Source organism: Eptatretus burgeri, chromosome 16 (assembly GCF_056783735.1).
Source record: "Eptatretus burgeri isolate ZD-2024b chromosome 16, Ebu_testis_v1, whole genome shotgun sequence".
NCBI classification, from domain to species: Eukaryota; Metazoa; Chordata; class Myxini; order Myxiniformes; family Myxinidae; genus Eptatretus; species Eptatretus burgeri.
Genome location: NC_140976.1, coordinates 51,933,894 through 51,958,685, shown reverse-complemented (window position 1 = coordinate 51,958,685; position 24,792 = coordinate 51,933,894). Strand labels below are relative to the sequence as shown.

The following is a 24,792-nucleotide window of genomic DNA, read 5'->3' as shown; positions in this document are numbered from 1 at the left end:
GGTTACCTCTATGTGGATTCGGCGGAATGGATTCGAATCCTACCGGTGGCATATGTAAATCATGTGTCATGGCCGAGACATGGTGGTTTCCTCTGGGTTCTCCGGTTTCCTCCACCAGAGAGACACACCTCGCAATAATAATCTGAGCCGTGGAGAGGTACTCGACAAGCCCTCGGCTTCTTATCAATCCATGTTAATATATCTCGATTAATATTATTATTAAGGTGTGTTAGGTGTCAACTGCTGAAATATTGCTTTCTATTGTAGAAACTGCCTTTGTGTGGACCTGGTTGAGCCATGGCAGAACGTGAATGTGATCGAGGAAGAAAATACCAGTCTGGTGCGGCCAAGCGGAAAGGAAAGCATAGCAGCCGAAAGCGAATGGAACAAGCAACCCAAAATTACAAGTTGGCTGAAGAGTACAACAGCCACAGTCGGGTTATACAATGAACAGGATAACAATGCGAAGGGAAACACAGCTACGACTACGTCAGCATTATATGCTGTTGGCCCTGCTCCTTGTTTCAGTGCTGCTGATGCTAGCGGTGATAAAAACTCAAACGATTCTGCTTCAGAATGTGGTTCAGAAGTAGATAGCGAAACGGCTGAAGATTATGAAAAAGACATTGGCCTTTGGCCAGACCAGCTACCAGAGAAGTTCCGAAACTACTGGATCGAGAAGGGTAGTGCACAATGTCGTAATGTAGACAGTGACTACAAGAACTCCGCTGTCCATCATGGAAATAAAACTCGTCATTGTACAAAAAATTTGTTCAGTAGAAAACACACGTTATCTGGAGAAGAAATCGATCTCAGTTGGCTGTGCTATTCTGTAGAGATCAGCCATCTGTTCTGTTTTATTTGCCGTCTGATGTCACCCATGTCAGACACTAAAAGTCGGTTTACATCCGGGTTCCAAGATTGGAAACACGCTAGGGAGTCGATAGAAGGACACAGTAATTCAGATCAGCATAAATAGGCAATGTCGAGCCTGGCCAGCAGAAAATCATTGCAAGGCCGCGTTAACGCTGGACTAGTTGGTCAGTACGAGTCAGAACTGCACTACTGGCACGAAGTGCTACGACGGTGCGTAGATGTCCTCATGTTTCTATGTGAACGTGGCCTGCCCATCCGAGGTGACGATGAGGTGATCGGTTCGGTACATAATGTAAATTACCTGGGAGTGATGGAGCTTTTGAGCAAGTACGACACTTTCCTTGTGGCACATCTCCATAAACATGCCAACAAAGGGAGTGCTAACGTAAACTACCTCTCATCGACAGTATGTAACGAACTAATCAATATTTTGGGTAGAAAAGTTCTGAGTGCCATTGTAGCGGAAGTTCGGAGGGCCAAATATTACTCCATATCGGTGGACTCCACTCTGGACATGTCGCACACTGACCAGCTATGTCTAACCATCCGCTACGTGTTGCCAGAGGAGGCAGTCTAGCGTTTCTTGACATTCGCGCCCTTACTGAATCACACTGGAAAGGAGATCGCAGACGTAGTTCTTGATTTTCTCCAAACGAACAAAATTCCGATCTCTGACTGTCGCGGTCAATCATACAACAACGCCAGCAACATGTCTGGAAAATACCGCGGCATCCAGGCACACCTAAAAAGTCATTGCGAATTCACCGAGTTTGTTCCTTGCATGGCTCATTCTCTCAACCTCATCGGGATGTGTGCTGCTGAGTGCTGCACGGCTGCTGTGACTCTGTTTGGTATCGTTCAACGGCTGTATGTTTATCTCGTGAAGTCAACCCATCGTTGTCACAAACATCGCGATGCACTGAAACACATGCCAGTCGTCAAGTGCTTGTCAGGTACACGGTGGTCGGCCCGTGCAGATGCTGTAGAAGCACTGGCCAATGGATTCCAGCAAAATATCATGGTACTTGACGATCTTGCGATGGATGAACATCTAAACTCAGAGGCCAAAAATGAGGCATCTGCTATTCTGAAGGAATTGGAAAAACTTGAGACGGTGATTTTGCTTGTAACATGGCAGGAAATTCTAAAGAGGTTCAACGCGACAAGTCAGCAGTTACAGAAGCCGGGGCTCGATTTGAATACGGCAGTGAAACTACTCGAATCACTGACAGAGTTCGTACAGGACCTACGGGAACGGATCGACGACTTTGAACATATTGCTATTGATAAATGTGGTCACAGCGAGTATGAAGACGATCGGCGATGTGTTCGAAGGAGGAAGCGACATCATGATGAAGTAAACAGTGCCGATGACACCCAGTTACCGCCCAGAGAGAGATTCAGGACCACATCTTACATACCCATCATTGATCAGCTAACAACGTCAGTAGGGTAAGAATACTGATTCTGGCTCACTTTTCCCCATGTAAATGAATGGGGGATTTTCAGCGATTTATATTTTTTTTCCCTAAAAATAAATCCCCTTTTTATCCCAAGGTATATTTATTTGTCTCCCCTTTTAACTTGGAGGTTGAACCTCATTGAATTGAACACCTGGGGGTTGAACAGCTCACTCATTGAACCTATAAAGATTTGTTCATTCTCAAATTCCTTCAATAGTTTAATTTTCTTTGCACAATAATCCCCATCTAAAATATTGACAAACAAAACATTTGAATCTTTATATTTTTTAAGATACCCCTTTTGTGCCATGACGAAATGATAAACTTCTCTTAATGCTCTTGTTTGACCACCTCCTGAGCCACATATCATTTTGAGATTATAGTAAATTGTTTTTTCATTGTTCAATTGATAACCATCAAAGTTTTCAGTCCATTCAAGGATATTCATTTTTTTCTTTACATCCTCTAACTTACTAGTTTTTAAATTAATTCGCTTATTTGTTTTATTTACCTTTGTTTTAGTTATTTTTTCAATAAGACTTATTTGATATTTTTCACATTCATTATGTTTTCCATTTATATACCAAGACTGAGATTTTCTCCACTCTTTAGTTTGATTAATACTTGGTTTAACCATTTATATATTGTGAAAAAACGCGGCGGTAGCCCTTAAAAACCCTAACCCATCTTCCCATCGTTAAAACATAATCTATTTTATACACTCTATCATACAATATCCATATGGAACACAATCTATTCCATTATCTAAAATAAATCTCTTATCATCAAAGGCTCCTAATGCCTTTTTATTTACTTCTTCACTATATATGTTATGTTTATAACTTCTTATTGTATTCATTTTCCTATATTCTTCTTTCTTATTCATCAAACAATTATAATAATTTCTAAAGGTTATTGATTTCTTTATTACATATTTCTTTATTCCCTTTAACCTCTTATCAATCTGTTCACCATACTTATAAGCATATGCCTTTGCTCTCAATCCAATAAACTCACTCATTACTTTTCCACCCAACTCATCCTTAAACTTACCAATAACCTTTTCATTCTTTTTGGAAAATAACTCACTCTTCTTGCTGAAATTACTTGTATCATATACTCCAATATTTTTCTTCATATCTTCATAAACATCATCAGTTTTTATATCTAGGATAAAACTATCAGTATCCATATACAACAATGAAACATTTTCACCATACTCTTTCTTTAAGTCATTATACAAATAATCATACATCAATATCTTTGATAAATCAAGAACTGCTGTTCCAATATAAATTGGTTTATCCATTACAATACTTTCCTTTTTCATATGAATTGCAGAAAAGTTCTCTGAAAAAACCTCTTCTCTCTCAAAACTTGGTTTATTTATCAATCTCGAAGCTTCTTTCCAAGATGTTGCGAATCTAATGTTTTGCCTGTTTCTAACATTTTCCATAGTCTTTCCAAATACAGCATTATTCATTAATTTATAAAAGTCCCCTTCAAATTTTACTTTTGTATTTGCTCTCATATCTGTATTGAATTGAATATACTTTTTCACCCAAGGACTTTGTTTAAATTTTAAAACTCTATGAATTTTAGCTACTCTCAATCCTTCTCTTAAAAACTGTTTTAAGCTTCTCTGATGCAAAACATATCCCTCTTTATCATAGAATGTTGTTAATAACTTTTCTGTTGATTTACCTTTAATATTAAAACTTTTATGATAATCACTTAACCATTCTTTCTTTGGAGTTTCTTTCTCACATGCAAAAGGAAGATCTTTATGCTTATTATGAAGATCACTCGGGTACCTCAAATCAACTTCAAAATAATAACCTTCTTCTTCGTCATTCAATTCCTCTTGAGAAGAAATAACAATATTCATCAAAGCCTTTTCATAATTCTTTTCTTCCACCCACTCTAATTTACCATAAGGTAGAGATTGAGACATTGCCCATCCATACAAATTATTAGCATCAAAATACATCAAATAATTACTATCTTTTTCACTATCATAATTTGGGAGATATTTATTATTTGCTTTAGCATATCTTTTTGAACATACTTGTGATATTCCACCTCTCTTGGACTTCTCAATCATCAAAAGCATATCCACATCACTGATTAAATCTATATCTTGTTTTGTCATTTTCAACATTGCACTCCAAGCTAAACCAGGAGCTGTGAAATAGTGGGCAGGATCTAATCCATAACAATTTTTATTATGACAGAGTGATCTAAAAGCTTCAAACACATCAGCTAACAATAAAACATCTGTTTTTAGATATAAATCGTGATATTCTCCAAGGTTCTTTATCTTAAATATTTTCCATATTTCTTGTGCGTGTTTATATTCCTTATCACTTATCTCTTCTTCATAAAGGTTATTATAGAAACTTTCTTTTGAAGGAAGTTGTGTTTCTTTAAATCTCATAAATGAATCCATATAATCATAAGGATAAATTCCCTTACTTGTAAGAATTTTCTCTTTACTTTGAATTTCATTCCTTGTTTGAATTTCCTCTCTCGTAAGAATTCCTTCTTTAATCAGAATTTCATCTTTAATCTGAATTTCCTCTTTAGTGAGAATTTCCTCTTTTGGAAAGAATGAATTAAGATTTGGAAAAGAGTCTGTGGAGCTTAGATTTGATGCGAGGTAGGCTAGTGGTGTTCCCATAAACTTGTAAGAATCTAAAAACCTAATACGAGTTAAAGGTTTTGTGAATATCATTTTTGAAAATGAAATATACTTTTGACTTGTGTTTGTTATAGCAGAAATATTCCCTGGTGTTTTTGAAAGTTCATTTATAAATAGATGTGTATCATAGTTGGCGCTGTTGTGAAGAAAGACTGGAATAAAAGAAGGTAATTTATAATTAAGATTACAACAGGAATGAGCGGGACCTCTATATTTACCAGTAAGATGACAATGGTCTCTAACTTTAGACTGCTTAATTTTCCCCTCACAAATATGACAGATATTGTTCATTCTAAATTCTAATTTTTCTTCTTTGGTTAATTTCATCGGTTCATTTGTTTCTTTCATTAATTTAGTGAGTCTTATACAATCCTTTTCTAATCGTTTTACAAACTCTTGTGAAGCATTTTTTCCACGATAATGTTCAAGTTTGTTATACTTTTCTCCAACAGATGATTTGATATAATAACAAAAACCACAAGGAATATGTTTTTGATATTTATTTGTATATGGTTCTTTTGGATTAGGAGAAGCAGTATTTATCTTTTTAAGGATACATTCAAAATCAGCGTATATCACAAATGGGTGCATGATAGATTTATTATAATCTTCAAAATAAATCTTTTCACCAGGTTTAGGCATTGTAATTACAGCTGATTTATGATTACTACAATATTTTGAATGTTGTTCTAATCGTTCTTTTGTATGAAATGAATTAAGACATCGCTTACAAGGATATATTTTGTTTGCTGTTCTGAATACCTGAGAAGAGATTAATCTTGATAAATTATTGATGTATGTGTAATGTGAATTCTTTCCAACACTAAAATATAAAAGGTCAATGTGTGTTTCTTCATTTTTATAGTTGTTTGAAATTTTTAATATTTGAATTTTGTTTGTATCCGTTAATCCATATACATTAATAGAAAGATTATTCTTTTTCTCAAATTTAGGAATATCTGTTAATGGCATTGGGAATTTAAAATCTTTAATGTCCAAGGTATTCTCATATTTCATATATTGTTTTACTCTTTCTGAATTACATTTTGGTGGATGTAAGTGAGCAAGAACAGACCAGAGAAAACATTTATTATCATTGTTCTTAATATTAACAACTGCCTTCTTTAGTTTTATTTCTTTTGGTAATTCAATATAAGAAGAAGCTTTAAGAGGGTTTGATTTTAGAATGTGTATATCTAAAAAGATGATTTTTTAAATATTGAATCCACTTCCTACCACTGTATTATCAACATCCTCCTCTTGTCTTGATAGTTCTTCATAAACCCCACTATTCAAAAAATCTTGAAATGATGTTATAAAATGAAGATCTGTTCTCATATAAGGAGTTTGTTCTTCATCTTGTCTTTTCATATTCATTTTCACTCCCATATAAAACTTTAAAGTTTTTATTTCTTTTAATGTCTTTTTAATAAATTTTTCAACATCGGGTTTCACTATTTCAATTGATTCAGCTATTGATGATGGACTGGGTTCTCCAAATTGAAAAATCCTTATTTTTATATGCCCTTTAAATGCCTCATCAGTGTTTTTAATATAATAGTCTCCCTTTACTTTAAACTCATTTTTCTTGTGTTTTTGTGATTGAAGATGTTGATTATAACTACTCTTCAAAACATCCTTTGAACAGATATCACAATGTTTTCTTTCCAACTCAAGAGGAGATATTTGATGAAATAGATTAAATGTGTGTTTGTTGGTTCGGAGGTGTTTTCTATAATGTTTATATTCGTGATTACAAACATCGCAGTACGTTGTATTCACCATATTTATAGAATAAAACTTTGCTTAAACTAAAATTTTCTTGATGAAAATTTCGTTTAATTTATAGGTGAATCTGTGCTTAAAAACATTTTATCCTCCAACTTTTTCACTTAATAAATACAATGTTTCAAGACACAAAAGACAAGTTTCAATCAATCTCTTCATCTGTTAAAGATACTGAGAAATATGTCAAGGATGTAAAATTGAACAAAGATAAATATAACAACTATTGGATAAAAACTATTATGGTAAATAATATGAGTTCTTCAATTTCCTTCAGTGGAAGGGCTTTTAGTATACCTGGTAGAACATCAATTAAAGTATCTCTAACAAAAGTTTCTCCTCTCCTTCTAGTCATATATTCAAAACTAGAAAAAGCAATGAAACAAGAAAAAGTATCAAAGAACAAAAACCTTATGGATGAAGCTTTAGAAAGAAAAGATAAGACCATCTGTAATATGCAAGGAGAAATTTGTATTTTTTTCAACAACCCTAAAGATGTAAATCTTGATGAAATAAAGGATGTTAATATATCAGGTGAAATGACATTTCGTTCAATAGTAGTTAACGATAATTTTAAAATTACCTTTAATATAAAAAATGTTGTCGTTGAATCTGATAATGAAAAAAAGTATATCGATATCGATGGTAATATACAACTGAAAGTATAGATGAATTTCAGTTTAAGTAAAGTTTTACTTTATAAATATGCTAGACTTTCCTGATTCTCCATATAACAAATTTGAGAATTGTCCTGCGTGTGAAAGACAGGGATTAAACACAGAGTCAAAAGCCTATAAACAATGTATATTCTGTGATTATCTTCTAATTAATGATAATAAAAAATATAAAAAGGAAAATAATTCTTTTAGATTTACACCAAAAATGAATTACTTTACAAGATTGATTAGAGAAATGAATGTAAAGTATGAGGATGATAACACACCTTTCCTTACAAGGGAAGAAACTGAACGTATAAGAGAAATGTTCAAAGGATTGTTGTTGTATATTATTCATGGATGTAATTTTCAGGGAAATATCAACACAAGATATTGTATAAATAAAATAATGGATTATCTTGAAATTAAACCTGAACTTAGGATAAAATATAGAGTTTCTAAAAAAGCCAATAATAAATTAAATAACCTGTTTTTCAAATATATAAATGAATGATTTTTTACCTATTTGGGAAAATAAGATAAAATTTAACAACCATAAAAATCTCCCAAATTCATTAAGTTGTCTCATAGTTGGTTCAAGTGGATGTGGAAAAACCTGCTTACTTTTAAAAATGCTCCTCACTCCCAACTTTTTAGATTATGATAATTTAATAATTTTCACAAAGTCGAGTTTTCAACCAGAGTATCAACTACTCTCACAAGGTTTTAATGCTGGTCTTCAAAAGAAGATATAATAGGTTTATTTAAACGTCAAAAACCTAAATGATTATAACATTGAAGATATAATTCAACTATTTTGTGATACACAGAGATGTAAAAAGAAATCAAATCTTATAACTTGTATTCTTAGTGATAATACGGATGATATACCGTCTCCCCAAGATTTGGATAAATCAAAAAGAACCTCGTTATCTTTGATGATTGTGTTAATGAGAGAAACCAAACGGTAATGGACAGCTACTACACAAGAGGGAGACATTCTTCTTGTAATTGTATTTATCTTAGTCAATCGTACTTTCAACTTCCTCGTCGTTCCATCAGAAACAATGCTAATACTTTTATTTTATTCAAGTTAAATTCAATAGATATCAATAATTTTTGGAGAGATAATTGTTCTACATTATGTAGTAAAAAGAAATTTGAGGATTATATGAAGCACACGACTGAAAAATATAAATATATTGTTGTGAAACAAGATGAGATATTAAGGGATATATTTTTTGTTTTATAAACAATTACATATATAAATGACAACTATTATTATAAATCTTGTGGGTAAATCTGCTTCTGGAAAAAACTTTCATAAATCAAGGTTCTTGTGTAGTACAAATGAGAATATTGTAAATTTACTTAAAAAACACCCCGTGATACGCATTGTATCAACAACAACTAGAGCAATAAGACCTGGAGAAGTAAAAGGTGAAGATTATCACTATATTTCAGTGGAGGAACATATGCGATTGAGGAATGAAGGACAAATATTTGAGGAGGTTTCTCTTGGTACAACAAAATATTCACATTGTAAGAGTGAGTTAAAGAAACTAAAATCTGGTGGTGTTGGGATATTAGAAACTAATCCAGAAGGAACGAGACAAATTATTAAATATCTGAGCGGAGTGAAGATTTTATCATTCGGTTTTGATGTTGATGAAGAAACTCAACACAAACGTATGAAAAGCAGAGATGCAAGGATTAGTGAAGAAGAAATTACAACTCGCATTAATGTTAATAAAGAATTTGATGAAATATTTAAAGAAAAGGATTTATTTGAACACATCTACTTGAATGATGAAGAAAAGGAAAATTTCCCTGTTGATCTTTACAATTCATTAAATGATATTTTACAATAAATAAATGGATACAAAAGAAAGAGCAAGAAGATTTAAGGAACATCAAGAGTTGGTTTCAAAAGTTGTAAAACAACAGGAAGACATAAAGAAGAAACGCAGACAGAAACTAACGGGCGAAGAAGCATTTGAAAAAAATCAAGATAAATTTTTTAAACCACTTTTAAAAACTTCCCAAGAAAAAATGAAAGATGTTTCCACAGTTCCCACAGTAGAATATACTCCTAGAAAGCTTCAAATGTTAAAAGATTTCAGTCAAATGACGGAGGAAGAATTAGAGCATTTAGGAGAATTAGAATATGATGATGAAGGTTTATTTCAACAACTGGAAGAGATTAATCAACCCCCTGATTATATTGTGAATGCTGTTCAAAACAATGAATATTCAGCGGATTCAAAAACCAAAGCAGGACTCATTCCAACAGAACAACCAGCAATATTTCATCTTGTTCAAGAAAAGGTATTGATATTTAATGATGAATTAAGGTTCTTAAGTTCTGCTCAACCCCCTGTTAAACTAACTCCGAGATTAATGTTTCTTCTCACAAAAGATGGAAGACAAGGTTCAACTGTGAGGGATGAATCAAAGTATATTGATAAACCATTGGATATGGAAAATAATGATGATAGAGTATATATTGATTTGCTGAACACTCTAAATTATAAGGTTATTCTTTCTGGTAAAAGTAGGAAGAATGAGAAGGAGAAACACATTATTCAGGCTTTAAGTATCCTTGGTTCAGGTATTAGTTTTCTTCCAAATGACCCATCGCAATTAGTTAATAGACTGTTATTGTTGTTCGGCAGTAAGAAGGCTGGAAATAACAATTGTTTTAATGAAGCATCAGCCATTTTAGACCAGTTGATGAACATGAAAATAATTAATAAATCTCAATATAAAGACATTTTAACTCATATTAAATAAGATGAGAAGCACAATCCTGAGTTTTAATTTCACAACAAGCGACCACACATCTTCATTCCCATACCCACTACAACTTGACACAACAAAAGAATATGAGGCATCTTTATTGTCCATGGAGACTTATAATACCTTATTTAATATAACCGAGAAAAATGACAAGTTTAGTTATAATCCGGGAAGTGGATACAAAACGATAACAGTCTCACCCGGAGCATACGAGATTTCTCAAATATCTTCCGAAATTGCTCGTCTTATGAAAGAACAGGGTGATGAACCAAAAAATATTGTTATAAACATTCAAAAACATACTTCAAAATCAACGATTAAAGTTAAAAATAACTACAAGGTTGATTTCACAATTGATAATTCATTTAGAGAGTTATTAGGTTTCTCCTCAAAAAAGATTGAAACTAATGGGACGTTTTACAGTGATAATGTCATTCAAATATCCTCAGGAATAAATTCGGTGTTAATTCACTGTGATTTGATTGATGGTGCTTATAATGATGGATTAAAAACAAATACAATATTTTCATTCAGCGCATACTCAACCCCAATTGGTTATAAATTCAATATGGAGCCTAAAAATTTGGTTTATCTACCTGTGTCAGGAAAAACCATACACAGAGTAAATTTTAGGATAACCGACCAAGATAATCGTGTGATCTCTTTTAATGGAGAAGTTATATCCATCAGAATTCACCTACGTGAAGTTTTTCAATAAATAAATACGATGGTTATTGTGAGGAAGCACGAGTTGGGAAAATATAAAATAATTACAGGGGATGGGATGTTCCTTTCCCCGTACTACAAGGGTGAAGGTATGTATCTTGGTAGAGGATACTATAAACCTAAGAGACAAAGGGGTGTTGGACATCAATTTAGAGGAGATGGGATAATTGATACTCTCATGGGTATTGGTTCAACTATTCTTAAACATAAAGACCTAATTGGTTCAACTGCTTCTGCTGTGGGAAATGTAGCAGGTGCTGTAAAGAGTATAAAAGATGCTCAGAAAGAATCTCATAAATTACAAGCAATAAAAGAAATTAAGAAAGGTAAAACTCAGTTGTCCCCCAAGAACGACAGAAAATAATTCAAATACTTGGATCAGGGTTTCAAAAGTTTTAACATCTTTTTCCTAAATAAATACAAGTATGGAAGCAATTGATAGTATCTATGATTTGGATGATACTATTATTATCTCAAACTCCACTAAAAAAGAAGATTACTTCAAGCTAAATGCAATAACTGGAACAGACTGGAATACAAATGGTACAAAAAGTTTTGAAATAAATAATCAACAAACCTATTTGAATCTCTCCGAAAGTTTCTTGTTGTGTAAATTTAAATTCACTAAGGCTGGGAATAACACAAACGCTACACTTGTAAATGATTTCTTCTGGAAAATGTTTGATAGTGTGCGATTGTATATTGGAACACAAGAAGTTGAAGCGGTTGATTATGTCTCTGCTGTATCTGAAATGATGAAATTTACACTCTATACATTCAGTGATAGAATGGGAAAGGGGTCTGTCGAAGGTTTTATTCCTGATATGTCAACGGGAACAAACACAGACCCTGGATATATTCAAAGGAAAGGAATGTATAATGATGATACAAAAGCAGAAAATAGTTTTACTGTGGCAGTTCCTCTTAAAGGTATATTTGGATTTTGTGATTATGATAAAGTTCTGTATGGTCTTAAAATTAGATTTCAACTACAAAGGAATGATAATGAAAATCGATTGCTTTTTGGTGTTGGTAATGCTTTTGGTGATCAGAATAAATTTGTAATTGAGGAGATGAGTTGGTATATCAGTGAATATACTCCTAATCTTAAAACAGAAGAGATGTTGAATCGAAGACTTAACTCAAAAAAACCACTCAGTGTATCATACCTCAAAAGAAGATGTCAACACGTTAAACTCAATCAAACTACTTACACGTGGAATTTGGGTGTTCTGGAAGGAAAGCCACGATATCTGTGGATGATTTTTAAAAAGCCAGATGGTGATACTGCGACTGATAAGAATAATGCATTGAGTGATAATGCTAAGGTGAAACAACTTCGCGTTTCTCTAGATGGAACATTTTATCCACGAGATAGATTGGAAATTAATTGGGAAAAAATGATTTTGCTGAAGCATACAAGTCTTACCAAAAGGTGTGTGAAAGTAATGGAAATAAAGAACCTATTTTGGATATGACAGCATTTAAAAGTTTGTATACAATCTATACGTTTGACCTGAGCGCTCAAAAAGAAACTATAAAGTCTAATCGAGTGGATACTTCCCTATACATTGAAAGAGGAGAGAGTGAAGAAGTTGATACATATTGTTTGCTTTTGGAAGAAACAGAATTGCAGATTAATACAGATAATGGTGTGATGATTAGTCTCACATAATTTTTTGTTAAATAAATGAGTGGCAAAGTACCAACTGGGGTATATGTTAATCAAATCAATCTTCATAAACTATCATCTTGTGTTCAAAATCAAAAGCCTTGTACGATTAACGTTAATACAATTCAGAGAAAAGGAGCAGTAAGAATTGATGTTTTGCTCACAAGAGAACAGGTTAAAATCTTGAATGACACTGGCTCACTTAAAATTAAAATGACAAAACCAATGTTGAAAAAATATTCAATAAGAGAGACGAGTGGAGGATTTCTCCCATTTCTAATTCCTTTATTTGCTGGTTTAAGTGCGGTTGGAGCATTGACGGGTGGTATTTCAACAGCGGTCAAAACTGCCAACGAAAGGAAGGCTCAACTCCAGGCTCAAAAAGAATTGGAAAGACATAACAAAGAGTTGGAGAAACAAATTAGTGGAAGTGGTGTAATTGTAGATTTTGCTGAAAAACTTGAAGGTCTGCCTGATAAAGCGAGATTGTTAGTTGGAGATATGCTTTCTTCTATAGCACAAGCAGGTGTAAAATTAACGAAAAGAGGTAATGGATTATATCTTTCTAATAAATAAATGAGCATTGATGAGTGGTTGAAAGAATTTGGAAATAATACAACATCAAATTTACAACTTGCCAAATATTGTAAGAAATTAAAAATTCATAATGTGGTTATTTGTATGAGAGATGAATTAACAAATGTGTCGAAACATACAAAGAATATTATTATGAACTTAGAAGATAATGATGGGAACGGTTCTCATTGGGTTTGTATTTTTAATAGTCAAGACAAATATTATTTTGATAGTTTTGGTCTTCCACCACCTGTTGAAGTCATAAAATTCTTACAGAATGGTGTTTATCAAACATTTCAAGTCCAAGAATTAAATTCCAAGTGTTGTGGTCAATTATGTCTATATGTGTTATTTCAACTCAACAAAAATAAAAAATTTTATGATATTATTTTTAATCTAATATAAATGACTTATGTTGGTAAAGATGGTTCTATCTTTGGTGTATCTCAAGAACTGGATATTGATTTATCAAATTATTACACAAAGGCACAGGCTGAACGATATAAATATAATATAAACAAAAATATTAACATGAAAAATGCTTATAAATTAAAAAATTATCCAAGCCCGACTGACGCGAATGACTTGGTGAGATTAAGCGATTTATCACAATATATATACTTAAATAAAACGGCTGTGTATTCTAAAGATACAGAAGTGTTGATATTATCTCCAGGTCATACAGAATTCACAGTTCGAATTAAAATAAATTTTTATAAAGAAGGGCGTATCGTTTGTATGAGAATAGAACAATGGGGGTATGATATGAATGATTTAGGGTATAATTGGTCATTTAAAATTAACCTCGAAGACCTGGAACAATTAAATCAGTCTCGTAAGGAAGAATATTATCCACTTGGTATCGAGAATGAGTTTTGTGGAGCCACGATTAGTAAACAACAAATAAAAGAATTTAATAAGGGTAAATATAATAATGGTTTTGCCCTTGTTTATCTCATGAAAACAGAAAAAACAGGATTATATATAATAAGTAAGGAAATACAAAATGATTTAACTATGGGAAGATGGGGAGGTGTTTCGTGCCATAATATTATTCTAACATATATTTCTAATACATAAATGACAGCAAGAAGGCTTCAAGAAAATTATCATTTCTGTGTTCAAGCATACCTTCAAGAAAAGGGTATTCGGTATTTTAATAAATATGTTCTACAACATAAGAATGAGGTATTTTCAATAAAAGATTGGCATTATGCTGATGTTGATAAACCGACAACTTTAGATTTAATTAGAATGTTAAATAATGAAAAAATTATAAGGTTAAGAAAAGGTAAGGCTCTTTTAGAAATTCAAAAGAAATTTTATTGGTATCCTGTTGTAAAAAAATTATTTTGGATACAGGAATAACAAGAAATCCTGATGAATATATGTATAATATTCTATGGGGTGTAAACGATTCAAGTATAGTAAGGGATGAGGAAGGAGTTGAAGAAGAGAGGGAAGAGAGAGAGAAGGAGGAAAGAGAGAAGAGAGAGAGAGGGAGAAGAAAGAGAAGGAGGAAAAGGAGAAGAGAGAGAAGGAGGAAAAGGAGAAGAGAGAGAAGGAGGAAAGAGAGAATAGAGAGAGGGAGGAAAGAGAGAAGAGAGAGAGGGAGGAAAGAGAGAGAATGAATAAATATCAAAATATGGAAACCAGTGAGATTCAAAAAAGATTGGTGGTATTACAGAAAATAACTCAACCCACCGAGGAGGAAAACAAAGAATTGACAAGTCTATTTGCAATACTTTCGACAAGACTATTAGCATCGACAAGATATGGATTTTAATTCAAGTTTTTTCTTAAATAAATGGAGGAGAGAGTGAAGGCATTTCTAAGGATTCTTTATGTTTTAAAAATTAAGATTCAAATGTGCATGTTGGAAACTAAAAAGGTTTTTGCACTCTGCAGGAATTTTTCTCATAAATAAATGAGTTATTGTCTCAAATGTAAAAAGAAAACTAATACTAAAAATATTTCATATATTAAAAGTAAAAATAACAGGGTTATACAAAAAGGTATATGTTCGGTGTGTGGTTCAAAAAAATCAATTTATCTCCAAACACAAACTCGGAGGAGATATACAAAAGTTTTTATCAGGAAGTAAATTTACAACTACTGGAATACCAGGGAATTACATCTTCCAGGTTATTCTTTCTGTGGTCCAGGCACAAACTTAGATAAAAGATTAGATGAGGCAGACAATCCTAAATCCTGGAGTAAACCAATCAATAGAGTTGATGAAGTGTGCATGAGACACGATATTGATTATGGGAATACCACAACGTTGGAAGAAAAGCATGAAGCCGATAGAGAAATGTTGTATAATTTGTCTCTGATACAAAATCCAACCTTGAGAGAAAAAGTTGATAGGTTCATCGTGAAGAAGATGATTAGTGCTAAATTGAAACTTGGACTTGGAAATTCAAAAAACTTATAGGCTCTAATGATGCCATTAAGACTGAAGAGCAATTAGCTGATGAATTACATAAACCAATATTCACAAAGTTTCAGAGAAGGAAAGTTTATTCCAAGGAAGTTGATTATATCTGGTCTGCTGATTTGATTGAACTCAATAATGATAAGGGGTACAAGTATGCTTTAACCGTTATTGATTTGAGGAGTAGATATGCGTGGGTTGTCCCTTTAAAAACAAAACAGGTAATACTCTTATGTTAGCTTTTCAACAGATATTTAATAAAAGTAAGAGAAAACCTAAGAAATTGTGGACTGATGAGGGTAGAGAGTTTTATAACAAGACATTTATGAATTTTCTAAAAAATAACAGTATTACATTATACAGTACCTTTAATGAAGGGAAGGCAGTTGTTGTTGAACGTTTTAATCGTACCTTAAAAGAGAGACTATATAAAAAATTCACACAACTCGGTTCACAACAATGGTCATCTTTTATTCAGGATATTGTGGATAAGTATAATGACACGATTCACACGTCAACGAATATGAAGCCATCAGAAACATTTACAAAATTAAAATATGAAAAAGAGATTAATGTCAGAAAACCTAAGTTCAAAGTTGGTGATATCGTAAGAATATATAGGTGGAAATCTCATTTTGAAAAGGGTTTTACTGAACGATGGACGAAAGAACTTTTTAAAATTGTTGATGTAATAGATACAGTTCCTTGGACTTATAAAATATATGATTTGGAAGGGGAAGAGATTTTAGGTTCATTTTATTCACAGGAATTACAAAAGACAAAACTAAGCAGATAATACACCTTTGTGGACACTCGAGGGCCAAGTCCGAGGTGTATAACAGTATATAATGTGTGTCAAGGGGGACGTTCTTAGATCTGTGAACCCCAAACACAGAATCCTCAACTGAATAGTCAAGGTTTAACTTTTGTTTGTGTGTGTGTGTGTAATGGGAGCAATAGGTTGGCGCTTCACTCCCTCCTACTATACACCGTTGTGGACACTCGAGGGCCAAGTCCGAGGTGTATAACAGTATATAATGTGTGTCAAGGGGGACGTTCTTAGATCTGTGAACCCCAAACACAGAATCCTCAACTGAATAGTCAACGCTTAACTTTTGTTTGTTGATGTGTATGTGTGTGTGTGTCCCAACCCTCACATTCAAAATCTCAACCCCAACCCTCACATTCAAAATCTCAACCCCAACTCAATCCTCGCCCAACACAATGTCTTTTTCAAAATGAGATTTCCACCTATATATATATATTTTTACGTTTTTTTTCTTCTTCCAATTCTGTCTTTTAAGGCTTTCAGGTTTGATGACGTAGAAAGGGGGAGTAAGCCTGCACTTTCTTCCCAGAACTTTCTTGATCTTGCTCCCATCAAGCACCATCCGACAAAGAACTACATCGATAGGTTTAGATCCCAAAGAGTGATAGCAACTCCAAAAGTCTCCAAAATATAAATAAATAAAATAATAATAATAATAAATAAATAAATAAATAAATAAAAGCCCCCAAAAAAGTTTCAAGTGTCCAACATAAACCCAACTTTCCAAGTCTTCAAGGTATAACCACATTCCCGTTGAGTTTCCAAGATATGTATCACATTGTGAGTTATCAATCCAGAACCCACATTTCAAGTATTCAAAGTAAAACCAACTTACAAAGTCTCTTAAGGATAACTCATTTACTGATTTTTTCAAAATTTGTGAGTCTCCAAGGTAGGCCCCATATTTAGAACCATCTTGGCAGAACCCTTTTCCTGAGTCTCCAAGGTAGTTATTTAAACCATCAAGGCAGAACTCATTTACTGATTTTTTCAAAATTTGTGAGTCTCCAAGGTAGGCCCCATATTTAGAACCATCTTGGCAGAACCCTTTTCCTGAGTCTCCAAGGTAGTTATTTAAACCATCAAGGCAGAACTCATTTACTGATTTTTTCAAAATTTGTGAGTCTCCAAGGTAGGCCCCATATTTAGAACCATCTTGGCAGAACCCTTTTCCTGAGTCTCCAAGGTAGTTATTTAAACCATCAAGGCAGAACTCATTTACTGATTTTTTCAAAATTTGTGAGTCTCCAAGGTAGGCCCCATATTTAGAACCATCTTGGCAGAACCCTTTTCCTGAGTCTCCAAGGTAGTTATTTAAACCATCAAGGCAGAACTCATTTACTGATTTTTTCAAAATTTGTGAGTCTCCAAGGTAAAACTTGTATTCTGGCTCATCAAGGTATAACTTGTTCAGTGGGTATTGTCTTGATAACTCACAATGAGTACTATTGCTGTAAAACTCTTTTTCAGGATTTTGCTGGTCTCCAAGGTATAACTCTTTGGTTGGGTCATCAAGGACGAACTCGTTCTGTGGGTCTTGGTCGCTCATAAGGTCTTCAACCAAGCCAACAATTTCGCCCCAAGTTGTAGCAAAAGCAGTATTTTCATTTCGTATTTCAGACACAATTTCCTGTGAGAGAAAATAATAATGTATTAATTAAGTTATTTAATTATTAAATGAGTATGCTTCAATCAAAGTTTGAAAATAGGAAAATAAAAAATCTTACCTCAATAGATAAGAGGTTTGAATCCAGTTCATCAACTTGAAGGTTTAGTTCCATAGAAGACAGAGAGTTCCAAGGAACACCAAAGTCATCCCACTCAAGGTCTTCAACCAAGCCAACAATTTCCCCCCAAGTTGTAGCAAAAGCAGTATTTTCAGATACAATTTCCTGTGAGAGAAAATAATAATGTATTAATTAAGTTATTTAATTATTAAATGAGTATGCTTCAATCAAAGTTTGAAAATAGGAAAATAAAAAATCTTACCTCAATAGATAAGAGGTTTGAATCCAGTTCATCAACTTGAAGGTTTAGTTCCATAGAAGACAGAGAGTTTGAGACAAGCACACAGAACACCATTGCCAGCAAGAACAAATGTTTAAAATGGAGCCTGGGTTTGAAGCTTTTATAGAGAAAGACTGGTGGGTGTGGTTTCCTTTGGAAATTCCCTGGGCAAGCCTAGGCAAGCCTTCATTGGGAAATTTTTCAAAACCATAACATCCTGTAATTTTCTAGTGATTTCTTTGTGAGTCAGAGATGAACTGGAAATGATGTAAGAGTGGGCGGGGCTTAGCAAAAGTAGGCGGAGCTTAGGAAAAGTGGGCGTGGCTTAGAAAAAAATACCTTATGAAAAGTGGGCGGAGCTTAGCAAAAGTGGGCGGGGCTTAGGAAAAGTGGGCGTGGCTTAGAAAAATACCTTATGAAAAGTGGGCGGAGCTTAGCAAAAGTGGGCGGAGCTTAGGAAAAGTGGGCGTGGCTTAGAAAAATACCTTATGAAAAGTGGGCGGAGCTTAGGAAAAGTGGGCGGAGCTTAGGAAAAGTGGGCGTGGCTTAGAAAAATTACCTTATGAAAAGTGGGCGGGGCTTAACAAAAGTGGGCGGGGCTTAAAGAAAAGTGGGCGGGGCTTAACAAAAAATAACCTGTGGCTCAGGAGGTGGTCAAACAAGAGCATTAAGAGAAGTTTATCATTTCGTAATGACACAAATGGGGTATCTTAAAAAATATAAAGATTCAAATGTTTTGTTTGTCAATATTTTAGATGGGGATTATTGTGCAAAGAAAATTAAACTATTGAAGGAATTTGAGAATGAACAAATCTTTATAGGTTCAATGAGTGAGCTGTTCAACCCCCAGGTGTTCAATTCAATGAGGTTCAACCTCCAAGTTAAAAGGGGAGACAAATAAATATACCTTGGGATAAAAAGGGGATTTATTTTTAGGGAAAAAAAATATAAATCGCTGAAAATCCCCCATTCATTTACATGGGGAAAAGTGAGCCAGAATCAGTATTCTTACCCTACTAACGTCACTAGGAGATCGCCTCAAGGCCTATGGAACACTCCGTCAGCGTTTCTCATTCTTTTCAGAAATAACGACCATGCAGACGGATAAGCTCCGCGACTCCGCTGCAGACCTGGTCAAGAGTTACCCGAACGACCTGGAACCTTCTCTGGTTTCAGAAATTGTACATTTCCAGGTATATCTCAAGACGATGCAGACAGAAGACTCGGAAAAATTGTCTGAAACTACTATCTTTTCCACAATCCACAACTACGAGATGGTGGCAGCGTTCGCCAACGTGGAGATATCTTTGCGGTTATACCTGTCAATGTTTGTCACGAACTGTACAGGAGAATGATCATTCTCAAAATTGAAAAGGATCAAGAACTATCTGCGTAATATGATTGGCCAAGATCGTTTGGCATTGCTGGCTATACTGAGTGCTGAACACGAACTATTCAGGAGAGTAAGCACACGCGAAACAATCGAGGACTTTGTGCGAATCAAAGCCAGGAACAAGCTAAAAGATTCTGTAGGTTTTTAACATCTCGCAAATATATTGTAGCAATTACTCCAAAGTGTGCAATAATGTGCAATGATAAGGTGAGAAGGTGGAACGACACTTCAGCTGCGATATATACACCTTTTCAACACTGAAAAAAGCAATAAAATGGCCGTAACTTGGGAACCGCTCGTCCGATTGACATCAAACCTCAAAAAGGCACATCTGCTCTCGCCCCCACTCTCTCGCCCCCTACTCACTCCCCCTCTCTTGAATTGTGACGCCCCCTCTCTCACCCCCTCTTTCCCTCCCCTCTCTTGCACCCTCTCTCCCTCCCCTCTCTCCCCCCTCCTCTCTCACCCCTCTCTCTGTAAATGTATTCACAAAAAAATAAATAAATAAACAAACATTAATTGTGACGTCTTCGTGACGTCATAGCACCGTGTCTTGTCAATGGTGGACAGATAAATGGCCGTAACTTGGGAACCGCTTATCCGATAAATATCAAACCTCAAAAAGGCACATCCGTGGGTCCCCAGCAATATTCCTGGCAAGTGTCAATCAGATCAGACCGTCAATCGTGCAAAAAAACACAAAATAAAGAAATAAATAAAAAACAAACATGAACTGTGAAGTCATTCATGACATCATAGCACCATGTCTTGTCATTGGTCGACAGATAAATGGCCGTAACTTGGGAACAGCTCGTCTGATTGACATCAAAAGTCGAAAAGGCACATCTGCGGGGCCCTGGCAATATTCCTGGCAAGTTTCAATCCGATCGGACTGGCGGTCGTCGAGAAACTGCGGTCGCAGACAAACAGACAGACAGACACACACACAGAGACTGCTGGAATTATAGATAGATGTAAAATACAAAATTGTCTTCGTTTAGTACTTTGAAAAATAATTCAATAAATGTTGATGCTGAGAAAGCGAGTGAAGAGCAGACCGCATTTCTCTGTTAAAGTCGAAAACAATCTTGTAAAACCCTACCTGTTTGCTAACCATTGTCTGGTGACCATTTAGTCAGCAAGGCAAAACATGGCTCTTTTCTATTTCCCCCCTCCCCACACCCCTTCCCGAGACAGAAAACAACACCCAAAACAAAACAAAACCTCTCTATGTTGCAAATTTGAAGTCCACAAAAGTCCATCTGATGTCATAATAAAAACTGTATATATACTCAAATTCTATGTAAGTTTTAAGTCTTCGACTTGCAATAGCATTGAGAGTTGTGGCCTTCCTTCTTGTGCATGGAAGTGTTCTTTTGTTTTATCGAATAAACGGCTTTCATGTAAACTAACTCTTTTTTTTTTACTGTTTTGAGGGAGCTGGAAAACCCGCTTCGAAAGATGGCGACGAGGATCGGATGACCCCTCCAGCCGTGGAGAAGGATTCTGCCTGGCCACGGGTGGACGCCAATGAAGCCAAAAGTGAGGAATCTCTTGAGGGACGCATGGTTTTCTCAGTCACAGGAAGCCAAGTTCTCCGTGGAAGGTGCGCAGTATCGAACCGAGCTTTAAAAGGTGAGGATATATGTTAGGCTGTTTGTTGGATGAAATAAAAGACTTTTTAATATATATTTTTATTTATTTTATTTTATTTCTTTTATTTTTAAGAAAAGAAGGGCAATTCCCAAAGATAGGATAACATCTGGTATGTTTTATGTCACAAGGTGGAGGGCATAAGCTGTTAATGTTACAAAGTTACAGCCCACGTGTCCTCAAAGCCTGCTCTTCTGCTCTTGCTCACCCTCTCTCTGTTCTATTCACCCTCTCATTTGCCCAAGGTCATCTGCCATCTGCTTGGAAATCTGCTAACATCACTGCCCTGCATAAAAAAGGTGCAAAAACAGATCCCTGTAACTACAGACCAATCAGCCTTCTCCCAATCATCAGCAAGGTGATGGAATACATCATCGCTTCAGTCATGAAATCCTTCCTCTTCTCCAATGGCTTGATTTCCAATCATCAATTTGGTTTCAGACCAGGTCACTCTACCCTGGATATGCTGCTTCTGCTCTCCCATCAATGGATGGAGGTCCTCAATGCCAGACAGGAAATCCGAGCCGTATCCCTGGACATATCACGTGCTTTTGACACAGTCTGGCACCCTGCCCTACTCACCAAACTCTCTTCCCATGGTATTCAAGGCCATCTCCACTCATGGCTCGCAGACTTCCTCTCCTGTCGCAGTAAACGTGTGGCCCTAAATGGAGTTCTTTCATCCCCTCTTCCTGTGCAGGCTGGAGTTCCTCAAGGTAGCGTTCTGGGCCCTGTTCTTTTTCTGGTTTTCATCAATGATCTCTCAGACTCTCTGGAAAATCCTCTATTTCTCTTTGCCGACGACTCCACCCTCTGCCGTACCAACTGTCATCCCTCAGACCGGCAAGCAGCAGCTTCTTCACTCACTGCAGATCTGGATAAAATCACAAACTGGTCCAACACGTGGAACATGTCTTTCAATCCAGACAAATCTCACACTCTCACTATGTCTCTTCGAAAGGACCATTTACAAAACCCCCCCATCCACTTTCTCAACAATCCTCTGGAAGAAGTCTTTTCCTTCAAGCTCCTAGGTCTCACTATCTGCCATGACCTTTCCTGGGAAAGTCACATTTCCAACCTCGCCTCAAAAGCCAGTCGCCGACAGGGAATCCTCCGTCGTGCAAAGTCCTTCCTCGGCCCTCTTGAGCTCCTGACCACTTACAAAGCTTTTGTCCGTAGCCTGATGGAGTACTGCTCTCCCCTCTGGGCTGGTGCTCCTGCCTCCCACCTTTCTCGGCTTCACGCTGTCGAAACCAGGGCATTTAAGATCATCGGCATCTCCCGCAATGAAGCTGAGTCTTTGGGCCTCTCACTCAATCACCGCAGGTTGGTCGGTGGTCTTTCTGTCTTCTACCGACTCCTCTCCAGCCTTGCCCCCTTGCTCTCTCTGCGATTTGTCCCCACCACATTTCCACAGGGCGCTCAAGGTCTGCCAACAACCCCCTTCTGGTAAAACTACCAAAATCACGAATCACTGCTCATCTTCACTCTTTCATTCCTCTTTTTTCCCGCCTTTGGAATAAACTTCCTCACTCTATTCTTTCCCATTCTTCCCTGCAGGCTTTCAAAACAGCTGTTCACCACCACATCTTATCTTCCCCCATCCAAATCCTCGATCTTTTCTACCCCCGATAATCCACCCAAGCCCACTTCCTTCATTTCTCCTGCTTTCCTTCCTGAAAGTCCCTGAAATGTCCATCTTCTCTTCGCCATGTTCCCTGTCCCATCCCCATCCCTCTCCCTTCCACAGTTCACCTAATGTGTCTGTTCCCCACTGTTTTGTTCCTTCCACTCCCGCCCCTCTTGTCTCATGCCTCCTTGCTGTGAGTTGTGTGTTAGCTCTCATACGAGCCTCGACCAAGGTATACAAAAAAAAAAAAAGTGGAGGGCATACAGTATATGTATGTATATATATATATATATATATATATATATATATATATATATATATATATATATATATATATATATATATATATATATATATATACAGTATATATACAGACACCGAGCAGGATTAAACACAAAACCTGTCAAAGGGCGGAGGAGCTCCTTGTGAGCCAACGGCCATCCGTATCTAGTCCTCAACTGTGTCTGCGGACGTCCTCCTGCAGTTGGGTTACTTTTATATTCGGAGGTTAGTGGCAGGATTTGCACTCCGTCAACCGTAAAACCCTTCATTCCGCAAAACACAAAAACGCAAAAAAATCTGAAAACCCACTCTGTGGGAGTACCTCCTGTGCAGCTTCCCTTTGCAGGGTAGCTCACCGGATGACGGGATTGGGGCAAAGCCTTCGGGACCTCCAATCTTTGATGATAGGACCCAGGGATGTTACCACGGGGTAACATCACTGGGTCAGATTGCGGGAGAGTGTGTCGGAGTGGTGCTGAGGTGTCGTCCACCAGACGGCGGTCTCCTTGGGTTAACCTGAGGCGATCCCTTTGGATAGTTGCCTGGAATGTTCTATCCCTAAGAGAGGATGATCACCTGTCTCTGTTATCATCTGCGCTCAACCGTTTGGACATCGGGATTGCAGCGCTCTCTGAGGTTCGGAGACCAGATTGCGGTGAGATAATGGTGGGTGGTTACACCTACTATTGGTCTGATTGCACTGATGGTTACCATACCCAAGGAGTTGCTGCAGCTGTGTCCAATAAGCTGACCCCAATGATAATTGAGGTAACACCAGTCAACTAGCGTATTATGAGATTAAGGACTCGTCACTCCTTAGGTGTCATTTCCCTGGTCTCTGTTTATGCTCCGACTGAGGCGAGTGATCTCACCGTGAAGGATGCATTCTACGCCATGCTCGAGTCTGTGGTTGATCAGTGCCCCAGGCAAGATACACTTCTAGTCTTGGGGGATTTCAATGCATCGACTGGAACTGATAGGGATGGTTATGAGGTGTGTGTTGGTCCCCATGGGTCAGGAACTATGAAACAGAAAATCACTAAGTTCCTTGACTTTGCAAGAAGTCATGGACTTAGGGTGGCTGGTTCATGGTTTCAGCGCCCACAAGCTCATCGCTGGACTTGATATTCCAACGCTGGCGCTGTGGCAAAGGAGATTGACCATGTCCTCATTGACGGTCATTGGAGGATGATCCAGAACTGCAGCGTCTACCGGAGTGCTCAGTTCCTCAATACTGACCACAGGCTTGTTGAAGCAACTCTAAAGCTGCACCTTAAATGCTGGAGAATGGTACCATCCCAGCC

General features: G+C 36.2%; 1 protein-coding gene and 2 long non-coding RNA genes across 5 annotated transcripts in view; 1 reads left to right on the top strand and 2 right to left on the bottom strand.

Moving 5' to 3' along the window:
* The window catches only part of LOC147011061 (sodium- and chloride-dependent GABA transporter ine-like), a 205,902-nt gene that overhangs the window by 26,009 nt on the left and 155,101 nt on the right, over window positions 1-24,792 (bottom strand). The window lies entirely within an intron of this gene.
* The window catches only part of LOC147011063 (uncharacterized), a 105,205-nt gene that overhangs the window by 48,945 nt on the left and 31,468 nt on the right, over window positions 1-24,792 (top strand). For all 3 annotated transcript variants that reach the window (XR_015052403.1, XR_015052402.1, XR_015052404.1), the window contains one exon: window positions 21,357-21,555. This is a non-coding gene — a long non-coding RNA (uncharacterized LOC147011063). The remainder of the gene's footprint in view (window positions 1-21,356; window positions 21,556-24,792) is intronic.
* LOC147011064 (uncharacterized) lies at window positions 16,142-19,503 on the bottom strand. Its single transcript, XR_015052406.1, has 3 exons — window positions 18,510-19,503; window positions 18,248-18,412; window positions 16,142-18,150 (listed from the first exon to the last, which is right to left on the bottom strand). It is a non-coding gene; the product is annotated as an uncharacterized LOC147011064 (long non-coding RNA).